At 38.8% G+C, this 15,447-nt stretch overlaps 1 pseudogene; it reads left to right on the top strand.

The window, feature by feature from the left end:
- The window catches only part of LOC113456049, a 163,892-nt pseudogene extending 149,154 nt beyond the window's left edge, over nucleotides 1-14,738 (top strand).
- The last annotated feature ends 709 nt before the right edge of the window (nucleotides 14,739-15,447 follow it).

Here is a 15,447-nt window from a genome sequence, read left to right on the forward strand (position 1 = left end):
CCAGGACAGCCAGTATGACATGGAGAAACACTTCTTGAAAAACCAATATTTATATATACAAGCTGCTGAGTCTACCTGGTGTTGCTTATATTCATATGTATTTAGGGCTGATCACTTGATATGGGATGTATCCTATCCGAGGCTCCACCCTTAACTAATTGCTTGTAGTTTTTCACCTAGCAGTGAAGCTGAGACTTATGCTATACTCCCATTCACGATGGCATGTCAACTGTGCAGTCTTGCTCAGGCAACAGTGCTGAGATTTCACAGGGGCACTTTCCTTGTGGTAAACAGAGAATACGATCTGGAAGCAGACATGGCCCTCTGGCTCTTAATCTTTCTGTATCCTCTAAATGTTTCCTGAGGCTAAAGTGTATGAGTCATATTTTTGATATCAACTAAGATTGGACACACTATGGTCAATTGTTCTCTGCATTGTGACCAGTTATGGGTTTCTGTCATGGTCACCATCTTCTGGAAAAAGAACTTTCTTTGATGAAGGATGAGTGCTACCTGTGTATGTAAAGATTGGGGCTATGATCCACAAGTCAGAGAACAGGCTGTGAGACAAGAAAATTAGTTGACACACAAATCTCCATTCCAGAAAAGATGTTAGAGAAAAGGTATCCTCAGCATCCAAAATAGTCTCTCGATGTTAATCTACAACACAATTTACAGCACTCTTGTAAGCGTCTGACCTCGAATCTGTAGCTAGCTGACTGTGCTTGTTTTTTATAAAGACCTAAGTAATAGTTTGAGGACATTCTGGGAAAGCCCAAAGCTAGCCCTACTGTATTTATGTCATGGTCTCCAGATGATCACACTGGCCCTACGTGCCCATTTATGGTCTAACTGAACAGAAGACGAACGGGAAAGCGCTATAAAACTAAAAATATCCACGCTCTTGTGATTTAATATGGCAGCGTCACCACATTGTTCCCTGAGAAGATTCGCTTGAACTGAGACGAGGGCTACCACAAAAAGAGCAGGGGGAGAAATCAAGGTTCAGCAAAACCCCAGTCATAACTGAGGTTCAAGAGCGGAGTGCAAACCAAGGGTGGGAGGGAACTGAGTAACCAGAACACAGAGAAATGCAAATAAGAACAAACTCTACTTTGAGAGGCAGAATGTGGAACCCAAGGCCATCAGGCATCAGATGGTTTTACAGACTTTTACTGAGGTGTGGTTGTTGTTGGTGGTGTTGTTGATGTTGTTAGTTCTTTATAAGCTTCATACAATGTCTTTATTTATTTTCACACATACCCAACTCCTAATTCACTTTTCTCCCCTACCCCTCCCCCCCGGTTTTATGTCACATTTTTTTTTTCTTAAATCGTTCAAGGCCAATTTGTGTTGCCTAAATATTCATGGATGTGTGTTCTCTTCCTAGAGAGTGGTCAAATTAGGAAAAGTAGCACTCTTAGAGAAAACTCTTCCCCTCTGCCAGCAGGTAATACTTAGCAATAGCTCCAAGGATGGGTGTGGACTGTGTGCTCAATTCCTCTTGCTTCATGTTATTTGGCTTTGGCTTATCTTTGCACAGGTTTTTTTTTTTAACATGTATTGTAACCACTGTGAATTTGTGTGTACAGTTGTCCTGATCGTTCGGAAGGTAAAGCTTCCTTGTATGCATTTATTGCCTCAGACCCTTATGTTCTTTCTGCCCCCCTTCTACAGTGAGTGCTGAGCCTTGAGAGTGGAGTTGTATTATCTATTTACTCTGTAGGGTTGAAAATTCCACATTCCCTGCACCTTAGCCAGCCGGTGCTAGTCTCTATCTGCTGCAAATAAAATCTCTCAAATGAGGGAAGAGAGATGCATTGGTCTATGGGAATAGTAAGTCATCAGAAGTAAGTTTAGTACTATGTCCATTCAGCACCGTCAAAGTAGTAGGATCTTCTCTAGGGCCTTTGACCCCCTAGCCACAGGGTCTTAGTCTAATAATGATGCCAGGTTTGGGTTTTACCATGTGTAACATTGGATATATATCCAATCAGAAAGTGAATGTTTACTTCCATGGTGTTCATGCCCCCATTTCCCCAGTGGCATTTGCAAGCTAGTCACTATTATAGCTCAGAGGGTTCACATCTGGATATGATTGATAATTATTTTTCTCCTCAGTAGATTGCATGATGGTATCCAGTACTATGAAAGTTAGCCAGTAGGGATGAAGGTTCAAGGTCAGTACCAGCTTGATTTCTCCATGTTTTATGACTCAAGAATGTAGTGTTTTCAGTAATAGAATCTTACCTTAAGTTCCAATGAATATAGAGCAACAGTAATACTATATAATGGTTAAGAATATGAAGCATTTTTTAATTGTTTCTCAATGAAGAAGAAGATGTTGGGCGCATAATCCCAGCTACAGCCACAGAGGTAAAGGCTATTAGTTGCTGAGAAAAAGAGATTATTTTCTCTGAAATTGTAGCCCCTGATAAGCTAACCATGCTCAAGTAAAAGGACACACCATCCAAAAATATTTGGGTAGCAAAAATTTGTCTCAAAGGATGATTTTTAAGGACACAATTTTGAATAGATATGGAAAGGAGGTACAAAGTGAAGAAGGATTGGAGACTGGGGTGTAAATGTGATCAAAACAAATTTTATGAAACTCTCAAAGAACTAATAAAATAAAGTATATTTGAAAGTAAAAATAAATAAATGATTGTTCCACAGCTTTTCAGATATGTAAAATGAGCCTAGAGACACTAAGTGACATACAAGTTTGTATGTTAAATTGGTGTAAGAGCCAATCGCAGAAATTGGGTCACCCAATTACTGTTTTGTTGGGGTTTGTTATTATTGCTTTATGTTTACACTTTTTAACAAAATATAGACTTCCAATACAAATATATTCAACTGAAAATAGCTAGGATTACAAATAATTACAACACTCTTAAAATCTGAAACTTAAAGGAAGATATTCTAATTGTTTTATAAATTACATTTAGGTATATTTTATTGTGTTCTGTTTGGGTGCCAAAATCTTTCTTGACTTTACCAACCAAATTTCTGTCTGGAGAAATTCTAAAATAATTGGAATAGGCAATATTGGAGATATATTACTTAAGATTTGATATAGAGCTTTGGTTTTATAAGAAACACTTCAAACACATCAAAGACTAATTCTCTAAAAATTTTCCAGGATTCTTCAAAAATTGTCTCCAAATGTCATAAACATTGCTCACTGGCTCTGGCTACAAGCTGGGTCTTCAAGTCTTCGTTGTTGCTGTTCATATTTTTCCTAAGCTGTATAAATCTGGACACTACCGCTGTGCATCACTCTCCACTTCTGCTGATTTCGGTCAATAACCACTACATAAAGGAACCCCGCCCACATTCAGCTCCCAGGAATTTCTACTGATTGATTTGTCTTCTGCTATAAGTCATATATATGTACTTTCATCTTTTATAAAATCTTATTTCTTGCTTGCCACATTTTATCCAATGAAATTACAATTGTGATCATTTATTTTTACATCTGAAAAAATACTATTAATTTTCTTCTTTCATATTTCTTCTACTTACTATTGATCACCATTAAATGGAAAATAATGGAAACGGGTATAGATTTCTAGATTCAGGGAAAGTAATCAAGGAAACTCCCAGAAAAGGGCAAAAGAGGACATTGGAAGAGCAAGAAATTCATCTAGGAAGTAAGATTCTTACAGGATTTCATGATCAGGATGTAAAAATGTCCAATTGGCAAGAAAGGCAGTCTGGCAAAGAGATCTAGGGACACTGATGACAAACTTCCACAGCACTACACAGGGAAAGGTGACTGTCGGCTCACTGACAAAGAAGACGGAAGAAAAGGAAGAATCTTGTCAACATGTCCAGGTAAATGTCTTCATCTTCCAGCCTCACTTGTGTGGTTTCGAGTGGTAGTGTGCCACTGTTAACGACAAATTGCTCTAAGATCCCAATGTTACCATAGCCATATTTGTCATGTGATTCTGCTGAGGTTCCCAACTCCGACTGGGAGCTCATACATGTAATTTGCTTTCGCTGACAGAATAATCTGCCAATCTAACCCTCTTTGCATTTCTATTTCCTGTCCTTGTACTCTCTATAGAAAGTCCTCCATCAGTGTCAAGAAGTCAACAATGCAGAACTGTGCTAGTCAAGGCTCCTTAATCATGCCAGCCTTCTCTAGCCTGGAAAAGACTCAGCAAAGGTGGGATACACAAGGGAGCGCAGCAGAACTCAGGACCACCACAGTGACCTGAGCACTGATGAACTGGATCCCAGAACACAACGTTTGCATTCAGTTTATGTAGATATTATTTTTTACTTAAATAATTTCTTTTGAGATTATAATATAATTATACCATTTCTCACTTCCCTTTCTTCATTCCAAGCCCTCCTATGTGCCTCCTTTCTTTTTTTTAAATTCATGGCCTCTTTTAAAAATTATTGATACATATAAATATGTATATGTAGGTAAATATGAATGTAAACATATAGGTATGTATGTATATGTATGTATGTATGTACGTCCTGCTTAGTATGCTTAATGTTATTTTCATGTATATGTTTTCAAAAATTGCTTTCATGGTACAAGAAGGTGTCCTGAAAGCCTCAAAAAGAAGCAAGTGACCAACAGTTCTACCCAACTATGATGCCTATTAGCCACAACAATAATCAGCATGGCATGACAACCTTCATGATGCAGTAGTAGCATGCATACCTTGGCAATAACCCATCTCTCTAATTGAATCCCTCCTGCTCAACAAGAAGAAAATAATGCCAACTCCTGGAAACCTAGAAAACTACAGTCAGTCATGGATCTTGAAGAATTTACAACTGCCACTTCTATAAATCAGCATAATCCACAGCCACATTCTAAATATGTGTCCTTGTATCCACAGATAAATGTAGTTTCCACCCCTCATCAAGGAAACTTCTCTTTGCAACAGATGGAGACCATTACAGAAAACCACAACCAATTACAGTGTAGAATTGTGGAGCTCAGCTCCAGGGGATATATCTACAACACGACTCCTACATCTAAAGCTCAGGGATCATTTGTAGAAGAGGGGGTTGAAAAATGTAAGAGCCAGAGGATTTGGGAGTTTGCTGTGAGATTGTGTCTCCTAGAAATATTACAAGCTATATCCATGAATTCTCACCGACATGGTTTGCCTAAACATAACCTGAACAATGATAAACACCAATAGACATGCTAACATGTTGATGTGGGATTCCCCTCTGTATGTTGTGCATACCATTGGTTAATATTATTGTTCATCACCAAAGGAAGTCAGGACAGGAACTCAAACAGTGCAGGAACTTGGAGGCAGGAGCTGACGCATATTCTATGGAGGGGTGCTGCTTACTGGCTTGCTCTCCATGGCCTTGCTTAGTCTGCTTTCTGAAAGAACCCAGGACGACCAGTGCTGGGATGGTCCCACCCACAATGGACCTGACACTCCGCGACTCGCCACTAATTAAGAAAATGTCTTACAGAATTGACTACAACTGAGATTTGACTATAGCTGAGGTTCCCCCCTCTCTGATGACAACAGCTTGCATCAAGTTGACTTAAAACTAACCAGCACACCTCTTTTTTTCTCATTCTGTTTACCCCTTTGGTGATAAAATTTGCATGTCATTTTTTAGATATAAATCCCATTATCATCTGCAATGACTTTGTGCTTGTGAACTGTATTTTACAAATGTAATTAAATTTTTTCTGGTCGCACAGAAACAGCACAGTATGTTCTATAATTATCAAAAGTACAATTTACAGAAAATCAAAGTAAAAAGAGGTTCTTTCTAAAAATTGGCTGATATTTCACACAAAATCTCTACAATTTATAGCACAAATGAATAGTTATAAGTTTCTTAAAGAAATCTTTAGAAATCACCAACTTAGTATGAAGATGTAAAATCATGAGCTAAATAGGACAGCTATATGAGAAATGTCACAATGTAAAACTGTTTCTGTCTTCTTCGTCAATACACTTCCCTGGAGCTCCCTTACCCTGTCGTTCTGACATTCAAAGTTCTTCAACATGCCAAGTTTATTCAATAATTTCCCTTCTAAATATGATTATTGTAGAGAAAGAAACAGGAAAAAAGGAAGAGAAGGAGGAGAGGATAAAGAAAACAAAACCATAAACAGTTGCCCTCTGTACCTTTTTCTTATTCTTTAGGTCTAGTGTTTGAGGTTTAAGTAACAGAAGAAAATATATTGAATATTTGCGTACACATTTGAGCCACTAGTTAATTATCAAAACAGCAAGTAGGCAAAACTTAACATACTCCACCAATTCTTTTCTTACTGCTTGAGAAAAGGAATTTGAGAACAGTAACATGATAGTATAATTTAATATGCATATAACTGAATTTCCACACAGATAAATTAATATCTTAATTGTGCATCTCTGGCTGGAACTAACAGAAAATTAATTCTTGGTAAGTTAGATGGAGGCAAAAAAAAAAACTTGTAATCTGAAAGTTCAAAATATTAAAAAAAATTATAGAATAAGGCTTAAAAAGCTTGGGGCCTGAGGAACTCTAAAGATCTTAGTAATAATAATTAATATGATATTTCTTGAGAATTTAATACCAAGAATAAATCTGTCTTATCGGCTTTTCTCTAGGAAGAGAGCGTCCAATGCCTAGCAGAAGACTAAAGTCCTGGCAAAAGGATTCTGCCAGCCCCCAAGGAAAGGCAAAGGATGCATGAAGATTGGGAGTGTCAATAATGTTCACCATAATGATAAAATTACAAAGTCTAAAGTTCTGTTTTCCTGGGGAGACCAAGATAGCAATGAGGGGAATCAATATTATAGAGTATTATATCAATATTATTAACTCTGGGTCACAATAGAATTTGCATTGGCTCAATAGTTGGCTTTTTCATCCTCTCAATATGAAAGACAGAAAGTAAAGGGCAGGCAGAGTTAACACTTTCTAATAACCATAAAGAGTTTCTAGAGAGCAGAGGGGCAAAAGTTGACTACCTTGAGTTGTTTTCCTTTGGAGGAAAAACAGTATTTTGTCAAACTGTCCTCCTTTGAACACAAAATAATCCTAACTTCCACACTGCAGTGTTTAATATCATTATATTTTCTGAATCAGAAGATCACGTCACCATTTAGAAACCTTTAACTTTTAAAAGCACAAGCTAAATTTCAAAGTGGTTCACTTTTATAAATTGAAGCTATTTTATGTCATTAAATTGATGAGATAATCAAAGGTAGAGATTAGGGCAATTATAATCAATTAATAACTTTAATATTCTTGTGGTTCTACATCAGTATTTTTCATATAATAATGTAAAATGTAAGTACAATTACTTATTAAATGCCAAGACAATTAATCATGTCAAAGATAATGATTTTAATGACACAATATGAATATGACCTTTAATTTATCAGAAACCGTTGGCATTTTCAAAAGAAAAGCATTTAGAAAAACACCTCATTATACTTCAAGACTCTAAGACTGTAAAAAAAATGTGAGAAAAGGCAAAGTGGAATAAAACTTGGACAAGTCCTTGGTGGCAATAATTTTAAGATGGCCCTGAAGATATTTTGCCTTAATAGTCAAGCCTATAAAACACAATGAACCATGACATATGTGATCTGTCATCTTATATGGTAAAGGAACTTTACAGAGTAGTTAAAGTTACCAAATCAGGCGACTCTGAGTTAATGAAACACAGGTGGGTCTCACATATCCACAAGAACAACTGAAAAGAGCGTGTTGTCTGACTGCTTAAAGAAGAGGAAACCAGAGAGATTCGAAGCAAGAACTTGGTGCGTAGCTTCAGCTATGATGGTAAAGAAGACATACTACAGATAAGCGCTGAAGAGAGATCAGTAAGAGAAAGGGCAGTCAGTCCAGTCACAATGACCCTACAAACAACCTGGATGGACGGTCTTGAAAACCAGCTGTGCTCCAGCTGCCAAGAGCCCAGTGTGACACGCGGGTTCTGTGCTTTGGCCTGAGACCCTACACAAAAGATCCCCTGGAGTCCTCCAGCATCTACATGGCAATGAGATGTTGAATTGTCTTGCTTTAATTTGTTAAACTGTAGTAACCTTTTGTTTGACCCCTCTGTATGTGGCCTGGGATGAAAGTAGCATTTACCAAGGAGAGCAGGAAATGAGTTTTTCAGTTGAAGTCTCAGCCCAAGGGATTTCTGGATTCAAGTTCTGGGCCATAAAGAAAAACCTTATAAGAAATTTGTCCTAAAAACAAAATAGAAAGTTTTTCAGTTTTAAAAGAAATCTTTCTTTATTGACATATACTCAACTGGAAAGAAATTCTGGAACTATATATAAACCCAGAATTTTGAAAAAGCTTTCTTTTACCCAGACTTCATCTTTTTCACCCAAGGATATACTTTGATTTACAGAGAATCTTCAGGAGCCACCTGGTTACTAAGCATTGAATTTTTCAGTCCTAACCTCAGAGACAGAGTGGGAGAGAGGGAAGGATAGAGAGAAGAAAAAGAAAGACTATACAAAAAGAAAAGGTGCTCCTCTGCTGGTTTTCAAGTCATCAAGTCTCACTCATTCTGTGACTCACTTCAAGATACCAACAGGACTCCTAAAAAGCTAACAATTGACTCTTAGAAACCAGTGCAAGCTGTTTTCAGAAAACCAACTGAGGAAAAAGTGGTTGTCGAGCAACAAAAAATTGAATAACTGAGTGTCAACATCTTCGTGATCTGATTCTCCATTTAGAACACTTCATTTATAGTCTATCTCCTCTTCCATCTTTTTCATGTTCAATTATCTTTTCACTTAGAAAAAAAAATCATCTGACAAAAGATTCCATTTTCTTTTACTATCAAATCTTACAGGGGGGGGAGAATATGATTGCACAAAAATATTCAACCACAGAACAGTAGAATTGCAGAATGAAAGAAGACATCAAATATTCGAAGGGCTCCTTTGAGAGTGGAACCTATTGATGGCAAATAGGTCTCTGTGCTGCTGTTTTAGTGAGAGGCTGAATGGCCACGGCCAGCATGTGCTGCTCAGCTCTGAGAAGACCTTTGCAAGCTCTATCTCAGAAACTCGGTGTGAATGTCATACTGAAGTTCTACCTCCTAACATAGACAACAGTCTCTAGAGAAGTGAGTGAGATGTGGAGGGTCCTTCAGCCATAGTCCCAGCCTCAGTGGCTGCAAAAGGCTTTGTGTGATTTTCAAATGAAAAAATTAATCCTTTGATAATTTCTTCCAACCTAAAAATGGTCTTCTTTTAGTTGGGAAAGTAGAGTGTGTGAAACTTCATTTTGTTCCCAAGTTATTGTGCTATCTAACTGCTGTTCAAGTTTTTGAAATAAGATCAGTATCTGGGGTTGGAGAGATGGCTCAGCAGTTAAGAGCCCTGGCTGTTCTTCCAGAGGACCCAGGTTCAATTCCCAGCACCCACATGACAACTCACAACTGTCTGTAACTCCTGTTCCAGGGGATCCAACTCCTTCATACAGACATACATGCAGGCAAAACACAAATGCACATAAAATAAATAAATTTAAAAAAGAATCATACCTCTGAAGATAAGAAATCATTTTCTAAACACTGATAAATTTGCCTCATTCAGTTTTATACAGTATACCAATGTACATACACATGACAGAAAACTATATTCACCATAAGAGCTTATAGTTACTATTACCTGAGCTGTAGTGTCAAAGGCCTCAACTCTAACAAGGAACATCAGCCACCTATCTTCAGTAGAAATTTGCCTCTTTAATTAAAGATGGATAATAGTGACAAAAATCAGGAAGTATTTATTCATTGGCGCTTCATTGGGAAGAGGAATAAATAAAGACTTACCATCCAAAAATCCATCTTTAGAGCCTTGACCTGAGATAAATTTAAAAGGAAGTCAAAAAGTGTACAAAACTGCCAAAAAGGTGTGCAAAAATGAGCAGTCCTATTTAAAGTGTGGTCCATCAGTGCTGAGCACCAGTCTCTCCTGCAAGATGGTCTGGCAGCTATGTAGAGTCCTTTCCTTTTAAACAGGTTCCTACTGTGGCAGATATCAGACTCGCCTTTTTCTTCTTCCAGTGTGAGAAATCTGGACAAAGTCTTAGGGACTGGAGTTTCAAGAATCCAATAACTAAAAGAGGGTCACAAATATCTTTCTTTAGAATCCCTCTGTTTCTGCCAAAATGGTTGCATTATGATATAATATATGTATCTAATTATATATTGCATTTATTATATTATATATCAGAATATAATGGAACATTCCAATAACTATTTAAATGTACAAGAAAATATATACTTTTACAACTCTTTTAGCAAATGTATAAAAAAAGACTGCAGTCATACACAATACATCTTTAACAAAGGCACTTCTGTCTAAAAGTAATTCTGTAATATCAAATTCATGGCTCTCACAATATATTGCCAGGATGCAAATGAATATTGGAGACTATCAATTTGATTCCATTATTACAAAGAAGGAGGTCTGGTGCAAAGGTGGGGGAAGGCTTCTATACTCTCTCCAAAACCTTTGCCTGGAAGCACCAATCTCCTGCTGATGAGACTCGATGCGGTGTCTTAATATTCTGATATGAACATTGATGCATGCAGAGATGTGCAACATCATATATATTATAATAGCATTTCACTAAAGCATTTACTTAATAAAGTTGAAAATATGCCATTTTTATATCTTAGAAGAAATTTCTGAATGCACAGACATTGGTATAAACCTATCTGGTAGTCTAATCCTGACCTATAAACTCTTGAAGCAGATGTAATGCCAGCCATGGCTTTCGGAACAAGTGACCTGAGAAGTACTGAGGCCAAAGAATCTGTGTTCTTTACAGAAGATAAAGTGTTAAGGCATGACCAGGGGGAAAAAAAGAAACAGAAAACGAACCTTATATAACCAGAATAGCATTGTGCTCATTTGCAGCAGTTGGTAATAGAGTAACGCTCTTGTAGGCTGTTAAGCAGGTCGTGTTTCCTGCAGATTTACACGTCCCCTCTTGGAGAGTGGGAGAGACTCACCAAGTCCATGGTTTGTTTGTTTTTTAAAGTGAGAAAACTTATAGGGGAGAAGATTTAAGAGACATTTTGGGGGAGTCGTAGAAGCACTAAACCATGAGAGGAAACTCTTTCCACGCGGTTGCCGTCAAGCTACTCAGGGACTCAGGGTTGCAATCTTTCTGCATCGTCATCCTAGATGGGACAGGCCCTCTAGCAATCCAGCCCCCTCACTCACCCATGCTCCTGAAATAACCCCGGAAACTCATTGGTTCGCCAAACAAGATTAGGTGGAATCCCTTCTTTGATCTGTGGTCTGGGATGCTTGCCTGCTTCTTCACATGGAACATGAAAAGTTAGAACACACAAGTACTGCCTTTTGCTCCCATTTCCCAAGTCTTCTGTGATGTGATTATGCTGCTTTTACAGTCAGACAGCCAGAAAATTTGTTGTTTCACATCTGCAAAATCTTAGAGTGTAGACAGCCAATGCATTATGAGGGGAGAGAAGATACTTTGCAGTTTTAAATACAGATCAAGAAGGGAAACCAGTTACCACTGAGACAGTCACACCTCCACCTTTTTTTTCCCTTAATACATTATTTCACATGGTCGGTTGAAGAAGAGCTTAATGCCAGTCCTCTCTAGTCCTGATCCAGGAGATTTTACTACACTGTGGTGCTTGCCAAAGAGCTTCATTCAGGGGCTGGTGCTGGGGTGGAGCGCAATGAGAGAGTAATTCTCTAATTTGTGTGAGGCTCCAGACTAAATGTCCAGCAACACACACACAAGCACACACACACTCACATGCACACACGCACACACGCACACACACACACACACACACACACACACACACACACACACACACACGGCAGCCACATCTAAACAAGCAGAGCAAGATTAACCAAATGCATATTGCGTAGTTAAATCTCTGTAAAACAGAGAGAAAGGTCCATTTTCTTTTCACGCACTCATCCAAACAACACAGTCAATGGGCCTTATTTTCTCCTTGCCGTTCCAATTCTCTCATAGCCAACACCCACTAGACTCCTCGCCAAAATCAAGAGAAAAGGGGAAAGAAAAGTAAGTTGAGAATTTTTTTTCATTCTTAACAGTGAGTTTTTGTTCTGTGTAAGTCTTTGTATCTAAGTGTACGTGAATGTGTCTGTATGTGTTTGTGTGTGTGTGTGTGTGTGTGTGTGTACGTGTGTGTGAATGAGTTTCAGTGTGGGTATGTGAGCATGTGAGACTGTGTGTCAGTGTGTGTGCATGACATAACTGTGGTGTGAGTTTTTTGTATGCTAGTGTATGTGAGAATATATGTATAAGCATGTGAGAATACATGGGCAAGATTGTGTGTCTGTGAGAGTGAGTGTGCATATGTGTATATAACAGTGTGGGCATTTGTGTGAGATACGACTACGTGACTGGGGGTATATATAAGTGTATATGTAAGAGTATGTGTACGGATGTTTGGGTATGTGTACATAACTATGGTGGGTATGAGTGTGTCAATGTGGCGTGATAAGTGTGTGTGCATGTATCTTAATGTGTACATGAGGGTATGTATGAGTGAGCGTATATAAATGTATGTGAGAATGTGTGAGTGTGTGTATGAGTGTGTGTGAGAACATGTGAACAATATGTGTGGGTGTGTATATGAATGTAAGGGTGTGGGTATGCATGCGGGAGTGTATGTATATGTGTCTGAGTGTGTATACGTGAGTGTATGTGTGTGAGAGAGAGCATGTGTGTATTGTATGGATGTGTGAGAATGATTGTATGTGGGTGTGTATGGGAAAGTGTGTGTGACAGAGTGGTTGTGGATGAGTGGATTTAGGTGTATGAAAGTTGGTTATTATGGGGCTGAGTGTGTGTCTCTGTATGCTTGAGTGAGTGTGGATGAATATGTTCATCAGAGTGTGCATGAGAGTTCCTATATATGCATTGAGGATGGGGGAGTGAATGCGTGAGTATGTGTAGGGATGGAAGTGTGCTAGTGTATAGGAGTGTGTGACTGTATATAGGCGAGTGTGTGCTGTATGAGAGTGGATGAATCTGTGTGAAAATGTGTGTGAGCATGTGTGCACATATGAATGTATAAAGGTATGTGAATATGTGTGTATATGAATGGGTGAGTGTGTGTTTGGGTATATGGGTGTTTGTACGGTGTGTGTATAAGTGTGTGTGTTTTCCAGGGGACTTGCTCATGCCATTGCAAGTATGTGGAAAGACACTTACCAGTATATGACTTAGAATGTAGTGAAGAATTGTGCTGGTCTACCAAAGTGGCTGGTCTAACAAAGTAGATTGTTTTTAAATGTCCCTGACCTCATTGCCTCTAGGAAGCTGGTGAGGATTCCAGGCATAATTTCCCTCCTGTTTAGTGGGTCTTCAGTCCAATGAGACAGCTGTTGACTGCATCCAAGATCTGTCACTTTTTGCACCTTGATGTGTATCTTGAATGCTAGTAATTGTGGTTTATAGCTGTTGCATCTGGGTAGGACTGTTTAATTGCTCCCCTCTGTTGGCAGCTTGTGTGGTATTACCATGAAAGCTAGACTACAACAACGAGGCTTTCAGGTTACCATTGAGCAAGAAAGGCAAGGCTAAAGGCTGCACCTGTGACCCAGGACAGGCATTGCAGACAGACTTAAATGGGCTGAAAAAAAAAAGCAGTCATGAAACAGAGAAAGGGAGTATTGGGGTACAACAGAGGCTTTGTAGACTCACACACGTCAACTTGGAAGTTCAGAGGCAGAAGCGCAAAGGTAAAATCTCAAGTTCTTATTTTACCAATTGGAAGATGACATTTATGAACCTCAAAAGGTAAATTTTAGAAAGAAACTTATTACATGTTCATAGGTGAGCAGTTCAGAGAGGAAACAGAACTATATTATAGCAACAGTGGCTGACATGTCGCTAGTTTAGGGTATGACAGAAAGTGGGGAGAAACACTGAAAAGTGAGTTGGTCAGTCCAGGCAGCCCACCCACAAGGAATGCAGGTGCCTCTCGGCTTGGCTCATGTCTCACATGTGACTCTCAGACAGGGTGCTCATCTGGGTACAGAAAAGAAGAGAGATGAGAAGCCAAAGCAGAATCCGGAGACCCGTTCTGGCATTCATCCACTCTGGACAAAAGCAAACATGTTTTCTGCTTCTGGCCAAAGACAGATTTGAAGACTGCCTTTAACTGTTTAACTAGTCTCCATCTCCTGTTCTCTTAAGCAGAGAGAGACATTTCTGTCCCTTTTCTGCTGGACAAGGTGGATCAATTCTTAGGAAACGCAAAATTCAAGGCTATCCTGTCCAGCCTGACTGGTTGCTGTGACAGAGTACATAGCAAGGCAGAGTCAAATAGTAAAATTTCAGGGTTGGGTGCTGAGCTAGTGAAATACAAGGATCATAGTCAAGAAGATGAGAGAGCGTCCTGCCAAGGTTAATGCCATGACATTGGGAGTAAAGAAAGTGAAGAAGGCATGGGCTAATGAAGCTGACCAGGTTGAGGATTTACAGGACCTATTGGAAGATATGATGGAAGATGCAAACAGAATTCAACAAGTACTAGGGCATGCCAAGCATTATATATGAAATGGGCTAGGAGCAGAGTTGAAGGCACTGGACAGGGAGCTTCTGACTGATGGCGAAAGCTCTTACTTGTACAAAGCAGCATCTGCTCCAGCAGTCCCAGACAGCATTTCTACTGACCAAGAAACAAGGATGGAGTGCTGATGGCTGAATTTGAACTGCTGCAGAGGCCTCCTTAGTAGACTTGCAGTGTCCTAACACCTTATGAAAAATAAATATGCACCCTGGGGATGGAAAAGACTTCCAAATTTGCAAACGGATTTGGGTTTCTTTCCTTTCTTTGAAGGAAAAGCTTAGCACATGGCTCCTCTGTTTTTATTTTTCCTTTAAGAAACTCATTGCTTGGCAGAAGTCTTCTTTTACTAAAATTTGACTCTTTTTCTCTTCAGAAAGACTTACTGAAAAGTTAATGAATACTTGTTAAATTAACAAGTGAGTGGAAGTTGGGCACGGGAAAGGGCTATCTCCTGAAGAGGAGGATTCTGTCATAGTTCACTGCTTGCTTGGTTGGCTTTAGGTGTTTTTTTTTTTTTCTGGAATGGTTAGCAAGATATTTATAAGTACACATTATGGAAACTTATGATCCTCCCCCAGGACTCCCAAATATCAACTGAAGTTATTCTGTTAAATACTTGTAAGAAATAACTTAGCATTTTGAAGAAATGAAGGGGTGCATTATAAGAAACAGTACCAATCTTGCACATGGGATTGTCCTGTCAAACAAGTAGCCTGTAATTCACATGGTACCATATTAAATAGGATCTATTTCCCCATAACTTACAATGATGCCATTGCCAGGAGATAGCACTCTGGTGTGGAGCTGAGCCTTGGGCACTACAAAATTTGGAATCATGGATCATTTTAGGAGTTCATTAAGGCTAAGACACA

The sequence above is a fragment of the Microtus ochrogaster genome, chromosome 1 (genome assembly GCF_000317375.1).
Source record: "Microtus ochrogaster isolate Prairie Vole_2 chromosome 1, MicOch1.0, whole genome shotgun sequence".
Lineage (NCBI taxonomy): Eukaryota > Metazoa > Chordata > Mammalia > Rodentia > Cricetidae > Microtus > Microtus ochrogaster.